Source organism: Ahaetulla prasina, chromosome 3 (genome assembly GCF_028640845.1).
Source record: "Ahaetulla prasina isolate Xishuangbanna chromosome 3, ASM2864084v1, whole genome shotgun sequence".
Taxonomy (NCBI): domain Eukaryota; kingdom Metazoa; phylum Chordata; class Lepidosauria; order Squamata; family Colubridae; genus Ahaetulla; species Ahaetulla prasina.
In genome coordinates this window covers 227140886-227159052 of record NC_080541.1, presented here as the reverse complement: position 1 = coordinate 227159052, position 18167 = coordinate 227140886, and the positions used below count along the sequence as shown (strand labels likewise).

General features: G+C 45.4%; 1 protein-coding gene across 1 annotated transcript in view; it reads left to right on the top strand.

The window, feature by feature from the left end:
- The first annotated feature begins 7340 nt into the window (after positions 1 to 7340).
- Positions 7341 to 18167, top strand: part of CSNK2A1 (casein kinase 2 alpha 1) — a 53345-nt gene continuing 42518 nt past the window's right edge. Inside the window, exon 1 of the mRNA XM_058177201.1 lies at positions 7341 to 7478. The gene's annotated coding sequence lies outside the window, so the exon portion shown is untranslated. The remainder of the gene's footprint in view (positions 7479 to 18167) is intronic.

The window sequence follows — 18167 nt, the reverse complement described above, 5'->3', positions numbered from 1 at the left end:
TTCTGGACACGTTCAATTGTATTGATGTCAGAGATGTGGTGAGGGTTCCAAACAGGCGAGCTGTATTCTAGAATTGGTCTAGCAAATGTTTTATATGCTCTGGTATTTATGATGGTTGCAGCGTCTTGCCATCATATTTTGCAACCTTCTGACAAGCAAGATTCTCTTAACAAACTTGTCACTAAATGAGTCACTGCAGTGCGGCCCTTGGTGCTCTCTGAGCTTGGTTGTTTTCTTGCAGACGTTTCATTACCGAACTCGGTAACATCATCAGTTCTAGTGAGGAGTTCAGTTTGTGCAACCACTATGTAGGGAAAAAACAGGCAGAAGAAATGATGCACGATTACTTAACAACGGTTAAGGTTCACTTAACAACTGAACTCGGTATGCCTAGTTTAATGAAAAGAAGGACTAAGGGAGACATGATAGCAGTGTTCCAATATCTCAGGGGCTTCCACAAAGAAGAGGGAGTCAAGCTATTCTCCAAAGCACCTGAGGGTAGAACAAGAAGCAATGGGTGGAAACTAATCAAGGAGAGAAGCAACCTAGAACTAAGGAGAAATTAACAATTAATCAGTGGAACGACTTGCCTGCAGAAGTTGTAAATGCTCCAACACTGGAAATTTTTAAGAAAATGTTGGATAGCCATTTGTCTGAAGTGGTGTAGGGTTTCCTGCCTGGGCAGGGGGTTGGACTAGAAGACCTCCAAGGTCCCTTCCAACTCTGATATTATTATTATTATTATAACTGCAGCCAAAAAGGTTGTAAAATGGGGCACAACTCACTTGAAAATCATCTTGCTGAACAATGGAAATTTTGTGCTCTACTGTGGTTGTAAGTCGAGGACCAGCTGTAACGTACATTTACTGCCCCCAACATGGCCAAGAAGAATAGTAAATGAAATTGACATCTGGAATGGAATAGAATGGAATTAGGAAAGAGTAGAGTAGAGTAGAGTAGAGTAGAGTAGAGTAGAGTAGAGTAGAGTAGAGTAGAATAGAATAGAATAGAATAGAATAGAATAGAATAGAATAGAATAGAATAGAATAGAATAGAGAGTTGGAAGGGACCTTGGAGGCCTTCTAGTCTAACCCCCTACTTAGGCAGGAAACCCTATCTCACTTCTGACAAGTGGTTATCCAACATGGAAAATTGGGGAAAACTGAAAGAGAGATGGATTCCGTACAAATGTCCATGTATGCTTTTTGACAACATTGGGGAATTCTGGGGCGGCTTGTCAGCTGTCTAATGTGTCAACAGCAACCCTCATGTTTGAGGATTTCCCATGCTTATCTTGCTTAGCGTGGGAACAATCGGGCTCAGAACATTGGGCAAAAAAATGAAATTCAATGTAGAGAAAAATAAGGTCTTACACTCTTTTTTACTTAGACAAGAAAAACCAAAGCTACAAGTACAGATTAGGCGAAACCTGGCTCCAAAACAGTAACTGGGAGAGGGACCTTGGAATCCTAGTAGGTGATCGCTTAAATATGAGCCAGCCGTGTGCGGCAGCAGCCAAAAAACCTCATGCAATCCTTGGTTGAATAAACAGAGGCACGGGATCAAAATCACGTGGTTTATAAAGCCTTAGTAATCCTACGTCCAGTTTTGGTCACCACATTAAAAAAAAGTTGTTCAGACTTTGGAAAAAGTGCAAAGAAGATGATTAAAGGCCCGGAGGCTAAAACATACGATGAGTGGTTGCAGGAATTGGGTATGTCGAATCTAAAGGAAAAGAAGGACTAGGGGTGACAGGGTAGCAACCTTCCAATATCTGAGGGGCTACTGCAAAGAAGAAGGGTTCAAACTATTCTGCAAAGCACCTGAAGGCAGGACAAGAAGCAACGGGTGGAAACTAATCCAAGGAGAGAAGCAACTTAGAACTAAGGAGAAATTTCCTGACAGTGAGAACAATTCATCGGTGGAACAACTTTCCTCCAGAAGTTTTTAAGAAGAGATTGGATAACCATCTGTCTAAAATGATATAGGGCCCCCTGCCTGAGCAGGGGGTTGGACTAGAAGACCTCCAAGGTCCCTTCCAACTCTGATATTCTGTAAGGGAAAACTTGCTCTGTAACCAGTTTTTAATCTTAGTCGGCATGGCCCAGTGCTGCCATCTAGCTGAGATAGAGGTTAAACTTGAAAGCTCTTGAAAGCTTCTAGTGTTGGAGCATCCACAACTTCTGAAGACAACTTCCGTTCCACTGATTAATTGTTCTCACTGTCAGGAAGTTTCTCCTTAGTTCTAGGTTGCTTCTCTCCTTGATTAGTTTCCACCCGTTGCTTCTTGTCCTGCCTTCAGGGGCTTTGGAGAATAGCTTGACTCCCTCTTCTTTGGGGCAGCCCCTGAGATATTGGAAGACTCCTATCGTGTCTCCCCTAGTGCTCCTTTTCATCAAACTAGACCTACCAAGCTTCTGCAACCGTTCTTCATATGTTTTATCCTCCTGTCTTTGTTGCTCTTCTCTGCGTTGGCTGCAGAGTGCAGAGAGACGTGTGTTTTTCCAAGCGAAATGTGCTTTGGGTTGAGTTTGAAGCGCATATCTTTTATGTATTCATATATTTATTCTCCTTTATGGATACGTTTCATAACAACACAGCACTTTTTGTTCCGCACCAGGAATTAATTCTGCACTGTGTAACTCTGCACTGCATGAGACTAGCGATTTATTAGCATTGGCTGAGAATGCAGTGCGGCGAAAGGGGCATGGGTAGAGTTCAAATGCCCTCTAGTGCAGGGGTCTGCAAACTTGGCTCTTTTAAGACTTGTGGACTTCAACGCCCAGAACTCCAGGGCCAAGTTTGCAGACCCCTGCCTCTAGTGGAAAATAGTGATTGGTTGGTGATTGCATTTGCAAACCTGCTTGGTTTGTGAGTTTAGGTAAACTCTTCCTCTCGGTCCTAGAAGGAGACAATGGCAAGCCACTTCTGAAATCTTACTTAGAAAATTTGAAAGATTTCTCCAGGCAGAGAGTGTGTTTCTCTCTGTTTGTGTGTGTATTGCGTTTCATTTCCACCCATCCTACTCTTTTTAGCTTTTTGTTGTGTCTGCGCCCCCCGAGCCGGGCCTGCTGCCAGAAAGTGACTTGGAAAGTGAGGGGGAAGGGCCGTCAGGACTTACCTCAGGAGCACCGGCTTCCCTGGCTCAGCTCCAGGAGCCAGAGGCAGGCCAGGTGGAGGAGATAATGAGGCCTCTATCCCCTGACTCTTTCCCCCCCAGGCCACGCCTCCAGACCCAGCTGATGGCAATCAGGCCTGGCTGGACCCTAGGTTTCGTAGGCAGGAGAGGAGGGAACAACAGAAGCAAGGGTGGGGCAGGCCCAGGAAGTGCTGAGTCCTGGAGCCACACCCCACAGGATATAAAAGACAGCGAGAGCTGCTGTGTCTCTTTGTAACAGGCAAATCCACTGATTAAGAGCTGAAGTTTGTTTCTGGGAGTCTCACCAGCATCGTGGAAGATAACAGAGGTTCTTGGCAGACGCTGGCTATTCTGCTGCCAGAGCTGATAGTGCCGGCTAATTAAGCCATCACTCGGACGGAGGCGAGGGAGGACACAACACGTTTGTTATTCGTACAGGTCATCCTCAACTTACGGCCACAATGGAGCTCAAAATGTTTCTGTGGCTAAGTGAGACCGTTGTAAAGTGAAAAGCCACAGCGGTGCAGTGGTTAGACCCACAGTACTACAGGCTACTTCTGCTGCCTGCTGGCTGCCGGCAATTTGGCAGTTCAAATCTCACCAGGCTCCAGATTGACTCAGCCTTCCGCCCTTCTGAGGCGGATAAAACGGGGACCCAGATTGTTGGGGGCAAAAGGCTGACTCTGTAAACCGCTTAGAGGGGGCTGTAAAAGCACTGTAAAGCGGTATATAAGTCTAAGAGCTAATGCTATTCCTTCCCTCCTCCCTTCCTTCCAACCTCCCTCTCTCCCTCCCTCCCTCCCAGTGGTTAGATTAACTCTGCCCACTGCCAGCAGTTCAATCCTGACCGACTGGCTCAAGGTTGATTCAGCCTTCTATCCTTCCGAGGTGGATAAAATGGGGACCCAGATTGTTGGGGGCAAGAGGCTGACTCTGTAAACCGCTTAGAGGGGGCTATAAAAGCTGTGTGAAGCGGTATATAAGTCTAAGTGCTATTGCTATTCCTTCCCTCCTCCCTTCCTTCCAACCTCCCTCTCTCCCTCCCTCCCTCCCAGTGGTTAGACTAACTCTGCCCACTGCCAGCAGTTCAATCCTGACCGACTGGCTGAAGGTTGATTCAGCCTTCTATCCTTCCGAGATGGGTAAAATGAGGACCCCAGATTGTTGGGGGAAATCTATAAACAGCTTAGAGAGGGCTGTAAAAGCACTGTAAAGCAGTATATAAAGTCTAAATGCTATTGCTATCACAATAGTCTGTAGAGATTCTCAGTCATCCAGGTCATGGCTGTGCTTTTATCAGGAGGCAACCGGGCTTTCTTGTGTTTTTTTTCTTTTCTTTTGAAGACATTTCGCTTCTCATCCAAGAAGCTTCTTCAGCTCTGACTGGATGGTGAGGAAGGGAAGGATTTATATTCCTTGAAGACAGCTGGTCATTTGCATCCTTTTAGAGAGTCCTTAAGGCTACTTGGAAGTTTTCATCCCAAATTATATAGCTAAAAGTCTGTAGAGATTCTCCATCATCCAGGTCACGGTTGTCCCAAAGGTGTGTTTTTCAGGAAGCAACTAGACTTCCTTGTTTTTTTCTTTGAAGACGTTTCGCTTCTCATCCAAGGAGCTTCTCCAGCTCTGAATCACTTACAACATTTTTTCACCTTTCTTGCCCCGTTGTTAAGTGAATCACTGCAGTTATTAAATTAGTAACACGGTCATTAAGTGAATCTGGCTTCCCCATGGACTTCGCTTGTCAGAAGGTCGCAAAAAGGATCACATGACCCCGGGACACTGTGACCGTCATAAATATGAGTCAGTGACCAAGCCTCCAAATTTTGATCATGTGACCATAGGGATGCAGCAACGGTCATAAGTATGAAACGGTCATTTTTTTCAGTGCCATTGTAACAGTCACTAAACAAATGGTCCTCAGTCAAGGTCTACCTCTATATAAATTTGTTTAATGAATAATTAAAACAAATAATAAACCTCCCATAGAATCGCGAATCTAGTTTGAACATCCGGCACATTGTGCGATGAGCAACAACCACAAAACTGAAGAACTGAGGAAGCTTCTTGGATGAGAAGAAGGGAAATATCTTCAAGGAAAACAAAGAATGTCATTCCCATCGTTCCCAGCCAGACTGTCCTGATGCAGAGGTGGGTTTCAGCAGGTTCTGACCAGTTCTGGACAACCGGTAGCGGAAGTTTTGAGTAGTTCGGAGAACCAGGAGTAAAAATTCTGACTGGCCCCACCCCCACCTATTCTCTGCCTCCCAAGTCCTAGAAGATAGGGAGGAAATGGGGATTTTGCAGTATCCTTCCCCTGGATTGGGGTGGGAATGGAGATTTTACAGTATCCTTCCCATGCCACGCCCACCAAGCCACACCCACAGAACTGATAGTAAAAATTCTGACTGGCCCCACCTGCATCTATTCTCTGCCTTTCAAGTCCCAGCTGATGGGAAGGAAATGGGGATTTTGCAGTAACCTTCCCTTGCCACGCCCACCAAACCACACCCACCAAGAGAGAGAAAGGGAGGGAGGGAGGGAGAGAAAGAAATTGAGAGAGAGAAAAATAGAGACAAAGAGAAATGGAAAAAGAGAGAGAGAAAGAAAGAGAGAGAGAGAAAAGGAGGGGGGAGAGAGAAAAAGAAATTGGAAAAGAAAAAGAGAAAGAGAGAGATGGGGAAAGCGGAGGGGGGGAGAGAAAGAGAGAGACACACAGAGAAATTGAGAAAGAGAAAGAAAGAGGGAAAGGGAGAGAGAAAGAGAGAAAGAAAAAAAGAGGGAAAGGGAGAGAGAAACTGAGAAAGAGAAAGAACGAGGGAAAGGGAGAGAGAAAGAGAAAGAAAGAAACGGAAAGGAAGAGAGAAATTGAGAGAGAAAGAAAGAGGAAAGGAGAGAGAAAGAGAGAAAGAAAGAGGAAAGGGAGAGAGAAACTGAGAAAGAGAAAAGAAGAGGAAAGAGAGAAAGAGAAAGAAAGAAACGGAAAGGAAGAGAGAAATTGAGAGAGAAAGAAAGAGGGAAAGGGAGAGAGAAAGAAAGAGGAAAAGGGAGAGAGAAAGGGAGAAAGAGGGAAAGGGAGAGAGAAAGAAAGAGAGAGAGACACACATAGAGAGAGAAATTGAGAAAAGAGCGATAAAGAAAGAGGGAAAGGGAGAGAGAAAGAAAGAAAGAGGGAAAGGGAGAAAGAGAGGAAAAGGGAGAGAGAAAGAAAGAAAGAAAGAGAGACACACATAGAAAGAGAAATTGAGAAAAAGAGCGATAAAGAAAGAAAGAGGGAAAGGGAGAGAGAAATTGAGAAAGAGAAAGAAAGAGGAAAGGGAGAGAGAAAGAGAGGAAAGGAGAGAAAGAAAGAAAGAAAGAGAGAGACACACAGAAAGAGAGGGAATTGAGAAAAAGAGCGATAAAGAAAGAGGGAAAGGGAGAGAGAAAGAAAGAAAGAGGGAAAGGAAGAGAGAAATTGAGAAAGAAAGAGGGAAAGGGAGAGAGAAAGAAAGAAAGAGGGAAAGGGAGAGAGAAAGAAAGAAAGAGGGAAAGGGAGAGAAAAATTGAGAAAGAGAAAGAAAGAGGGAAAGGGAGAGAGAAAGAGAGGAAAAGGGAGAGAGAAAGAAAGAAAGAGGAAAAGGGAGAGAGAAAGAGAGGAAAAGGGAGAGAGAAAGAAAGAAAGAGAGGAAAAGGGAGAGAAAGAAAGAGAGACACACATAGAAAGAGAAATTGAGAAAAAGAGCGATAAAGAAAGAAAGAGGGAAAGGGAGAGAGAAATTGAGAAAGAGAAAGAAAGAGGGAAAGGGAGAGAAAAATTGAGAAAGAGAAAGAAAGAGGGAAAGGGAGAGAGAAAGAGAGGAAAAGGGAGAGAGAAAGAAAGAAAGAGGGAAAGGGAGAGAGAAAGAGAGGAAAAGGGAGAGAGAAAGAAAGAAAGAGGAAAAGGGAGAGAGAAAGAAAGAAAGAAAGAGAGACACACATAGAAAGAGAAATTGAGAAAAAGAGCGATAAAGAAAGGGAGAGAGAAATTGAGAAAGAGAAAGAAAGAGGGAAAGGGAGAGAGAAAGAGAGGAAATAGAGACAGAAATTGAGAAAAAGAGACCGATAGAGAGAGAGAGAGAATAAGGCAGGCCGTGCCTCTCAACCAAACTCCATCTCCCAGCATTCAGCGCGGAAGGCGGTTGAAAGCATAGAGCCCGAGGGCGAGAGCGGCCAGGCGAGAAGGCAAGCGAGCAGCTTCCGCTTCCGGCCAGCCTCGCTTTGGGGCCCTGCGGTGGCGGCCGAGCCTTGTGCCGCCGCCATATTGTCTGTGTGAGGCCGGTGAGGCGGGTGGACGGTGGGGCGGCCGGCGGCTGCTGAGGTAACGGCGAGGCGGGGACGCTCCGGGGGGGAGGGGGCCTAGCCGGGCAGGGGGGGGCACCCTTCCTGCAACCCCTTTGGCGGAGGGGCGGCGATGAATGGGGGCTGTAGCCTTTAGGAAGGGAGGTGAAAAAAAAAAGGGGGGGTTCCATGAATGGGGGCGCTGCTCCTACCAACCCCTCCCCCCCGCCCATGAGGCGAGGCTCAATTGGGGTGGGCCTTTCCTCGCCCCCCTCCCTCCCCCGTCTCAGTGCTCCTTCCCCAACCTGGCGCCCTCTAGCTGCGCTGCGTTCACCCCTCCCCCAACCACAGTGTGGGTGGGGGGTGATAGGGGGACCTTGGCAGGCGGGGCTGGGGAGGGAGGGTCTCCACCCCCTCCCCCCCACCCAAAGGGGGAGAGGGACACACCCCTGTTTGCAAGGAAGTCTGGTTGGGGGGGCATTCTATGGGAGGGGGGGACCAAGGACCCCTCCCCAAACCAAGACTCCCCCCCCCCATATATCTAATGGGGGAGCAGGCAGGAAGATTTCCCCCACATAGGGACACCCTCAGATTCTGGGTTAAGATATTCCCCAACCAAGACCCCCATATATCTAAACTAATGGGGAGCAGGCAGAGATCCCCCATCCACATAGGGAGATTCTGGGTTAAGATATTCCCCAACCAAGACCCCCATATATCTAAACTAATGGGGAGCAGGCAGGGGACATCCCCAATAGGAAGACTCAGATTTTGGGGTAAGATTCTCCCCACCAAGGAAACCCCCATATATCTAAACTAATGGAGCATGTAGGGGGACAACACGGCTCCCCCAAATAGGGAAGACTCAGATTTTGGATTAAGATTCTCCCCCACCAAAGACTTCCCCAAACCAAGGAAACCCCCCCCCATATATCTAAACTAATGGGGGAGCAGGCAGGGGGACATCCCCAATAGGGAAGACACTCAGATTCTGGATTAAGATTCTCCCCAACCACAGTGTGGGTGGGGTGATAGGGGACCTTGGCAGGCGGGGCTGGGGAGGAGGGTCTCCACCCCCACCCAAAGGGGAGAGGGACACACCCTGTTTGCAAGGAAGTCTGGTTGGGGGCATTCTATGGGAGGGGGACCAAGGACCCTCCCAAACCAAGACTCCCCATATATCTAATGGGGAGCAGGCAGGAAGATTCCCCCACATAGGGACACCCTCAGATTCTGGGTTAAGATATTCCCCAACCAAGACCCCCCCATATATCTAAACTAATGGGGGAGCAGGCAGGGGAGATCCCCCCCATCCACATAGGGAGATTCTGGGTTAAGATATTCCCCCCAACCAAGACCCCCCCATATATCTAAACTAATGGGGGAGCAGGCGGGGGGGACCCCCCCATAGGGAAGACTCAGATTTTGGGTTAAGATTCTCCCCACCAAGGAAACCCCTCCCCATATATCTAAACTAATGGGGAGCAGGCAGGGGACATCCCCAATAGGGAAGACTCAGATTTTGGATTAAGATTCTCCCCACCAAAGACTTCCCAAACCAAGAAAACCCCCATATATCTAAACTAATGGGGGAGCAGGCAGGGGGACATCCCCCAGTAGGGAAGACACTCAGATTCTGGATTAAGATTCTCCCCCAAACCAAGACACCCCCCCCATACATCTAGACTAATGGGGGGCAGGCAGAGGGACACCCCTTCCCCCAGATAGGGAGACCCTCAGATTCAGGGTTAAGATATTCCCCCCATCCAAGACACCCCCTATATATCTAAACATTGGTGATGGCATTAGATTCCCCCCCCCCACCCAGCTGTGTAGCATATGGGGCAGGATCTGATGCTAATGCTACCACCAATATTTGGATCTATGGAGGGGGGGGCTTGGTTTATGGGGTGGGGGGTGGGGCTTAGTGATGGAGAGTCTTAATTCAGAATCTGAGAATCTTCCCTATATGGGGTGGGGGTGGGTGGGGGTCCCCCTATTTGCACCCCTGTTCATTCATTCATTGCTCCCTCTAGGGCTGATTTGTGTATGTGTGTTTGTCTTGGCTCCTGTTGAGATCCTGACATCTGGCTGGAGAGGAAGAAAAAAAAAAAAGCTGCAACTCGTTGGCAGTGTGATATTGTCGTTGTGCGAACGGGGAGGGCGAAGGGAGGCTGCCTGGGAGGTCTGCAGTGCTGCATCCTCCCAGCAATCTTTCTCAGGGTGGGGTGGCTGTGGGGGTTATCTACTGGGTTTCATTGGAGGGACTGTTAAATCCCAGTTTGTGTCCTGGTTTACGACGACGGGGCACAGCAGGGCGTCCCGACACGTGTGTCCTTTTGCTTGCGTTCAGGATCTCTTTTGTGTTTTGAGGGATCTTCTTCCCCCCCACATACACCTTTGATCAATTTCCTTCCTTGTGGTTTTCTGGCAATTGAGCTGAGTGGGGCTCCAGTTTCTGGCAGCTAGAAATAATTATGGGTGGTTTAAATTATGCTTGTTGATCTCAGAGACTGAAGACTCTATGCTTGGGAGTAGTTTCTCTTGAGGTTGTTTCTTCTTTAAACTTTGTCCGTCAGTCCCCCCCAGATCGCCTGGTTAAAAGAGAATATTTGTAGCTCGGGGCTGAACTGGGAGGTTCTTGGTGCTCTCTGGGCTTGCTTTTCTTCTTGCAGATGTTGCATTGCCAGACTTGGTAACATCATCAGGGTTGGAAGGGAGTGGGGTTTGTGGAAAGGAGGAGGAGGACAACAACACAGGACTGTGGAGTCCTTGGTGCTCTCTGAGCTTGGCTGTTTTTTTGCAGACGTTTCGTGACCCAACTAGGGAACATCTTCAGTGCTAGAAGGAAGGGGTTTGAGGATTATGGAAAGGATGGTCTCTAAGCTTGGCTGTTTTTTTGCAGACGTTTCATGACCCAACTAGGGAACATCTTCAGTGCTAGAAGGAAGTGGGTTTTGCAGAGCAGAGGATGAAGATTATGGGGTCACTGGTGCTCTCTGAACGTGACATTTCATGTCCCAACTAGGTAATATCATCAGTACTAATCTAGCGCTGATAGTGTTATCTAGTTGGCTAATAAAACATCTACAAGAAAACCCAGCTCAGAGAGCACCAAGGACCCCATAGTTTTCCTCCTCCACTTCACAAATCGTATTTCCTTATAACACTGATGATGTTACCTAGTTGGGTAATGAAATGTCCACAAGAAAAAAAAAACAACCAGCACCAAACTCTTGAGAACCCCAAGGGCCTTTTTCTCCTTACTACTGGTTGAATGTATTCAGGGCATCATTACTCCATCCCTCAGTCGACAATCTTCAAGAGCCAGCTGGTTATTACTAAGCAATCCTGTGGGTTTAAAACAGTTAAGCAAAACAGTTTGGAAACTACTTCTTGTATTTAAAACCTGTTGAGGCTTTTCCGAGCCTGTTATTATAAGGAAAAAATGTTATACAGGTAGTCCAAACTTTCTGTGGCTCAGCGAAACACCGGTTAAGTGAGCATTGCCCCATTTTACGACGTTTCTGGCCGCAGTCGTTAAGTGGATCACTGCAGAAGGTTAAGTTAGCAACACGGCTGTTAAGTGACTCTGCCTTCCTCATCGGCTTGGCTTGTCAGAAGGTCGCCAAAGGGGATGACATGATCCCTGGGCGCTACAACCATCTTAAAATATTGCCAAGCCTCTGAATCTTGGATCATGTGACCATGCTGCACGGTCATAAGTGTGAAAAAACGGTCATGGGTCGCCTTTTTCAGTGCCATTGTACCTTCAAACGGTTGCTAAACGAACTGTCGTAAGTGGAGGACTACTGGTAATGAAGATGGGGTGTTCCTTATAGAATAGAATAGAATTTTATTGGCCAAGTGTGATTGGACACACAAGGAATTTGTCTTGGTGCATATGCTCTCAGTGTACATAAAAGAAAAGATACGTTCATCAAGGTACAACATTTACAACACAATTGATGGTCAATATATCAATATAAATCATAAGGATTGCCAGCAACAAGTTATAGTCATACAGTCATAAGTGGAAAGAGATTGGTGATGGGAACTATGAGAAGATTAATAGTAGTGCAGATTTAGTAAATAGTTTGACAGTGTTGAGGGAATTATTTGTTTAGCAGAGTGATGGCCTTCGGGAAAAAACTGTTCTTGTGTCTAGTTGTTCTGGTGTGCAGTGCTCTATAGCGTCGTTTTGAGGGTAGGAGTTGAAACAGTTTATGTCCAGGATGTGAGGGATCTGCAAATATTTTCACGGCCCTCTTCTTGATTCGTGCAGTATACAGGTCCTCAATGGAAGGCAGGTTGGTAGCCATTGTTTTTTCTGCAGTTCTAATTATCCTCTGAAGTCTGTGTCTTTCTTGTTGGGTTGCAGAACCGAATCAGACAGTTATAGAGGTGCAAGTGACAGACTCAATAATTCCTCTGTAGAACTGAATCAGCAGCTCCTTGCCACGAGGACGTAACATTGGCCTCTTACTCTCAATTTACTTCTGAAGGTGCATTTTTCCTGCATTTCCCAAAGCGTGTTGCATGTATCCTCCCTCCTTAATCATTGTGGGTAAAACAGTCCTGGTTGCCAGGAATCAGAGTGAAAACTTGGGAGAGGCACAACCCACTGTTTTCCTAGCACAGGTGAGGAAGTGTGCCAAAAACATTGGTGCCAATAGTTCAGACGTTGTGTAGTTGTTCTTCCTACGGTTCTGGAAGGATATGTAGAACATGCCTATATTCGTTGGATAGATTCGTTGATTTTATTAGATTAATTTATTTTTTTTTAAATAAAGAACGAAATGGATTTAACGAAATGCAAAATGAGCTTAATGGACAAAGAACTAGCATGGAAAATTAAAAGTGTTAAGCAAAACTTTTTTTGAAAATGCAAACCAACCAGGAAGATGGAAGAAGAAGAATAGAATTTTTTATTGGCCAAGTGTGATTGGACACACAAGGAATTTGTCTTGGTGCATATGCTCTCAGTGTACACAAAAGAAAAGATACGTTCATTAAGGTACAACATTTACAACACAAATGGTCATATGGTACAATTTAACACTTAATGATAATCATAGGGTACAAATAAGCAATCATGGTTGTCATATAAGTTAAAAAAGAGAGAGAGAAATATTAATTTATTATGTGAACTCTTCTTTTATTAGTTTTATTGTTTTTATATGAGGTTTTATATTCTGCAAGCCGCCTTGAGTCGGTCACCATGTGCGAATTGTTGTTGTCGTTAGTTGCGAAGTCGTGTCCGACCCATCGCGACCCCATGGACAACGTTCCTCCAGGCCTTCCTGTCCTCTACCATCCTCTGGAGTCCATTTAAGCTCATGCCGACTGCTTAAATAAATAAATAAATAAGTAAATAAATAAATAAATAATAAGCTGTATAGTAGAGAAATGACAGTGATAAATACAGGTAGTGCTGAACCTAGGACCACAACTGACCCCAAAACTTCCGTGGCTAAGCGAGACAGTTGTTTCATGAGTTTTTGCCCCATTTTGCGACCTTTCCCGCTACAGTCGTTAAGTGAATCGCCGCGGTTGTTAAGTTAGTGACACGGTTGTTAAGTGAACCTGGCTTTCCCATTGACTTTGCTTGTCGGAAGGTCGCAAAAGGGAATCACGTGACCTTGGGACACTTTAACCATCGTAAGTGTGAGTCCAAGCGTCTGAATTTTGATGACATGGTCATGGGGATGCTATAAAAGTCATATATGTGAAGAACAGTCATAAGTCGCTTTTTTAAGCATCGTTGTAACATTGAACGGTCACTAAGTGAACTGTTGTAAGTCGAGCGGGACTTAACAACCACAACTGAATCCATTGCTAAATGAGACAGTTAAGTGAACTCGGTCCCGTTTTAGGGCCTTCTTCGGTTCTAACTAACCCAAGGGTCTGCAAACTTGGCTCTTTTAAGACTTGTGGACTTCAACTCCCAGAGTTCCTCAGCCAGCTTTACTGGAGTTGAAGTCCACAAGTCTTAAAAGAGCCAAGTTTGCAGACCCCTGAACTAACCCATAGGGAAAAGGAAGGATTTACAGATAGTCCTCAACTTAAGACAACAATTGACCCCAACATTTCTGCTGCTAAGCGAGGCATTTATGAAGTGCGTTTTGCCCCGTTTTATGACCTTTCTTGCCACTGTTGTTAAGTGAATCACTGCAGTTACTTGGTTGTTAAGTGAATCTGGCTTCCCCCATGCTTGCCAGAAAGTCACAAAAGCTGATCGCGTGACCCCGGGATACTGGAGTTGTCATAAATATGAGTCAATTGGAAAGTGCCCAAATTTTGTTCACGTGACCATGGAGATACTGCAAGGGTCGTAAGTGTGAGAAACGGTCATAAGTCACTTTTATTTCAGCGCACTTGTAACTTTGAACGTTAAGTCAAAGACTACCTGTATGAGGAAATGTTTTGTGGTCCTCAGGGAGATCTCTGAGGCGGGAGATTATAGAATCACAGAATCCCAGGGCTGGAAGAGACCTTGGAGGTCGTCTAGTCCAACCCCCGGTCCAAGACAGGAGTCCTCAGACCATCTCGATCAAATGGTTGTCCAAGCTTTTCTTGAAAACCTCTTGAGATGGAGCACCTGGAAGACAAGCAGTTCCATAGATTAATTATAATATAATATAATATAACAACAGAGTTGGAAGGGACCTTGGAGGCCTTCTAGTCCAACCCCCTGCCCAGGCAGGAAACCCTACACCATCTCAGTTAGATGGTTATCCAACATTTTCTTAAAAATTTCCAGTGTTGGAGCATTCACAACTTCTGCAGGCAAGTTGTTCCACTTATTGATTGTTCTAACTGTCAGGAAATTTCTCCTTAGTTCTAAGTTGCTTCCCTCCTTGATCAGTTTCCACCCATTGCTTCTTGTTCTACCCTCAGGTGCTTTGGAGAACAGCCCGACTCCCTCTTCTTTGTGGCAACCCCTGAGATATTGGAACACAGCTATCATGTCTCCCCTAGTCCTTCTTTTTATTAAACTAGGCATACCGAGTTCCTGCAACCGTTCTTCATATGTTTTAGCCTCCAGTCCCCTAATCCTCTTTGTTGCTCTTCTCTGCACTCTTTCTAGAGTCTCAACATCTTTTTTACATCGTGGTGACCAAACCTGGATGCAATATTCCAAGTGTGGCCTTACCAAGGCATTATAAAGTGGCACTAACACTTTATAATGCCTTGGTAAGGCCACACTTGTTCTGTTATTTTTTATGCTACAATTTAGAATAGATCTTGATGCTCCCCCCCTCCCCCCCGTTTGTTAATAGGTATGGCTTCCATATCTCCATCAATACTGTGGAGACAGTGGTTCCTTCTCATACAGGTAGTCCTCAATGTATGACCACAAATGAGCCCAACATTTCTGTCACTAAATCGAGAAATTTATTAAGTGAGTTTTGCCCATTTTACCATTTTGTCAAGTGAACCACTGTCATTGTTAAATTAGTCACATGGTTGTTAAGTGAATCTGATTTTCCCCTTGTCAAGAGGGTCGCAAAAAGGGATCACGCGACCCCGGGACACTGCAATGTGAGTCGTAAATGCGAGTCAGTTGTCAAGCATCCGAACGTAAATCATGTAGCTACGGGGATGTTGCAACGGTCACAAGTGTGAAAAACCATCATAAGTCACTTTTTTCAATGGATCTGTAGGCTCCAAATTTAGCTGAATGTAGAAATGTCAGTTTGAGTGGCGTAAGGAATCTCCTAGTTTTTTACTCTTGTCTGTTTGATCCATGGACTTTATACCGTGGTAAAAGTTGTAAAATTGTGAATCCTGTTTTTACTTGCGCACAAAGGCATGTTGAATTGGCGAGTCCAGATTTGGTTGAAGAACTCAAAAGAGGAGATTTGTTCATGGAATTCTTTGGGTGGTTTGCGATTTGTTCATTCTTGTGGTAGGAAAAAGCAAAATTACTGGCCTCTTTAATTTAATTTAATTTAATAATTTATTTAGAAAATTCATATTGCTGCTGACTTCAAGGCGGCTTAAAGGGATATAAAAACAGCACATGAAAGAAATAAAAATAATAAAATATTAACCCTGCCCCCCCAATTATTAATGAAGTACAGGTAGTTCTCGACTTAGAACCACAATTGAGCCTAAGATTTTTGTTAAATTTTTGAGCCTGAGACAGTTGTTAAGTCACTTTTTACCCCACAGAGTCCCTCTGTGGGAGAGATGGGCAGTTTAAAAACCTGACAGATAGATAAATAGATTTTATAAAAGCACTATTGTATTCTAGAAACTGTCAAACTCTCAGACAAACAGGGAGAGCTGAGACCGTCTGTTGGCTTATTTTCAAAGTAATCATAACCTTAATCTGTGCAGCCAAGCAAAGGAAAATGTGAATAACAGGTAAATTCAGCTTTTTAAAGTTATTTGTGGAGAAGGTTGGCTCCCAAGCAGGTCAATTGTGTTGCCGTTGGGATGCCTACAGGTAGTCCTTGACTTACGACCACAATTGAGCGACCCACATTTCTGTCGCTAAGCTTCACCCCCTTTTACAACCTTTCTTGCCACAGTTGTGAAATGAAACGCTGCAGTGGATTTAAGTTAGTAACCCGGCTGTTAAATGACTCCGGCTTCCCCGTTGAGTTTGCTTGTCCAAAAGGTCGCAAAAGGAGATCGATCACGTGACCTTGGGACGCAGCAACCGTCACAAGTACATGCCAGTTGCCAAGCGTCTGAATTTTGAATCATGTGGCCATGGGGATCCTGCAGTCAACGGTGGTGTGAAAAAACAGTCGTAAGTCGTTTTTTTCCATTTCCCCAAAAACAGTCACTAAATGAGCGGTTGTAAGTTGAAAACTACCTGTATTCAGTTTCCTGACTTGAATTTAAATTGAGTTTCCTCAAACAATCCAGCTTTACAAGGTGGTTCTTTGTAAACCAATTCAGGATTAGGTTGCACATAAACCAAGTTTATTTAAACTTACCCTTAGAAGAACTAGGAGGGGTTTTATAACATCTGTTCAGCGCCATTCCTGCTTTACCAGTTTTTTTCCAAAAAGTTTTTCAACTGCAGCCAGGATTGGTATGGCGATGCCAACTAAATTAAGAGCCGAGGGAGGTTGCCAGTTGGGCATGGATTTTCCCTGAAAACTGCTTCTTTTCATGAAGTAACCATTATAGAATTTACTTCATACTGTTGACTATGTTTCTGACTTGGTTGTGTTATGTGTTTTTTTAAAAGAACATCAAAAAGGTATACTTCAGTTAAAAGAACATTTGTGCCAAAAATTATTATTATTATTTATTAAATTTTTATACCGCCCTTCTCCCGAAGGACTCAGGGCGGTGTATAGCCAAAGATAAAACACAATACATATACAATTAAAACCAAACCAATACATATACAATTAAAAATGGGGGTTTGGGTATCCAATAATATCATGTTTCCCCAAAAATAAGACCCTGTTTTATTTATATATATATATATATATTTGTTTTCTGAGGTTTTCGCGGGTGTTTGTATGTAGGTCTTTGGTTGTTCGGGTTTTCTCCCGTGTAAAATTGGAAGTGTCTTGGCGATGTTTCGACGAAGTCTCATTTATCATCTTCAGGCTTCAGCTTCGTGCTTCTGGGAGCAATGTGTGATTGCAGCTGTTTCTTCCTTTTTAACTGCTAGTGGGGGTTTGAACTGATTGGGTGGGAGCTTGGCTGTGCTCTGATTGGATGGGGGTTTTTTGTGCTCTGATTGGATGGGGGTGTGTCCTGTGTTGGTGGGGGCTTGGTTGTGCTCAGATTAGTCTGAGTTGCAGGGGGATTTGAGCTGGTGAGCTGCATTGCTGTTGTTTGGCTTCGTGGTCGTGGTCGTGCTACATCTTCATAGTGGGTGTCAGTCTGCTGCATGTATGGATTGGAGGGGTTTGAAATGGCTACTGTTGCAGCTGCGGTCTGGCTTCTGGTCCTTGGTCGTGCTTCCTGATCAGTGTGGGTTTGGGTCTGCTTTCTGGGTGGATGTGTGGTGGTGACATCCTGTGTGGACCTCGTGAGTGTGGGTCTGGTGTAATTCCTCGTGTTAGGGACTTGTTTGTCAATAAGGGCGGGTTTCCAAATGGCTGGTAGAAAAACGCCCACACAGCATGAACAAACGAGATGATACCTCCCGCCTACCAGCCATTTGGAAACCCGCCCTTATTGACATATATATTTGCCACCAAAAAAATGCCATTATTTTCGAGGGGGGAATAGCAACAGCCCTTAGACTTATATACCGCTTCACCTCTTGCCGCCAACAGTCTGGGGTCCCCATTTTACCCACCTCAGAAGGATGGAAGACTGAGTCCACCTGGAGCCTGGTGGGATTTGAACTGCCAAATTACAGGCAGCCAGCAGTCAGCAGAAGTAGACTGCAGTACAGCACTCCAACCACTGCACCCACAGTGGCTCATAGCCCTGACACACCTCACTTGCATGTGTTGCCCCCGGCCTCCTCTTCACTGTCGGAGGCCTTCAGGAACTACTTCTGCAGCCAGCAGAAGTCCTGGAGGCCTCGACAGCCGATAACAGAGCTCCGGATCGATCTGGAGCTCTGTTATCGGCTATAGAGGCCTTCAGGAAAACCTGTTGGCTGCAGAAGAAAGGGTCTGGCAAGGCAGGTGTCGGGGTGTGCGAGGCCTGGCTGCAACTGTCTTGAAGGTAAATAGTAGGGTAGCTGTACCCCCACCCGCACCCCCACCCTGGAGTGGGTGGGTGGGAGGTCTTAATT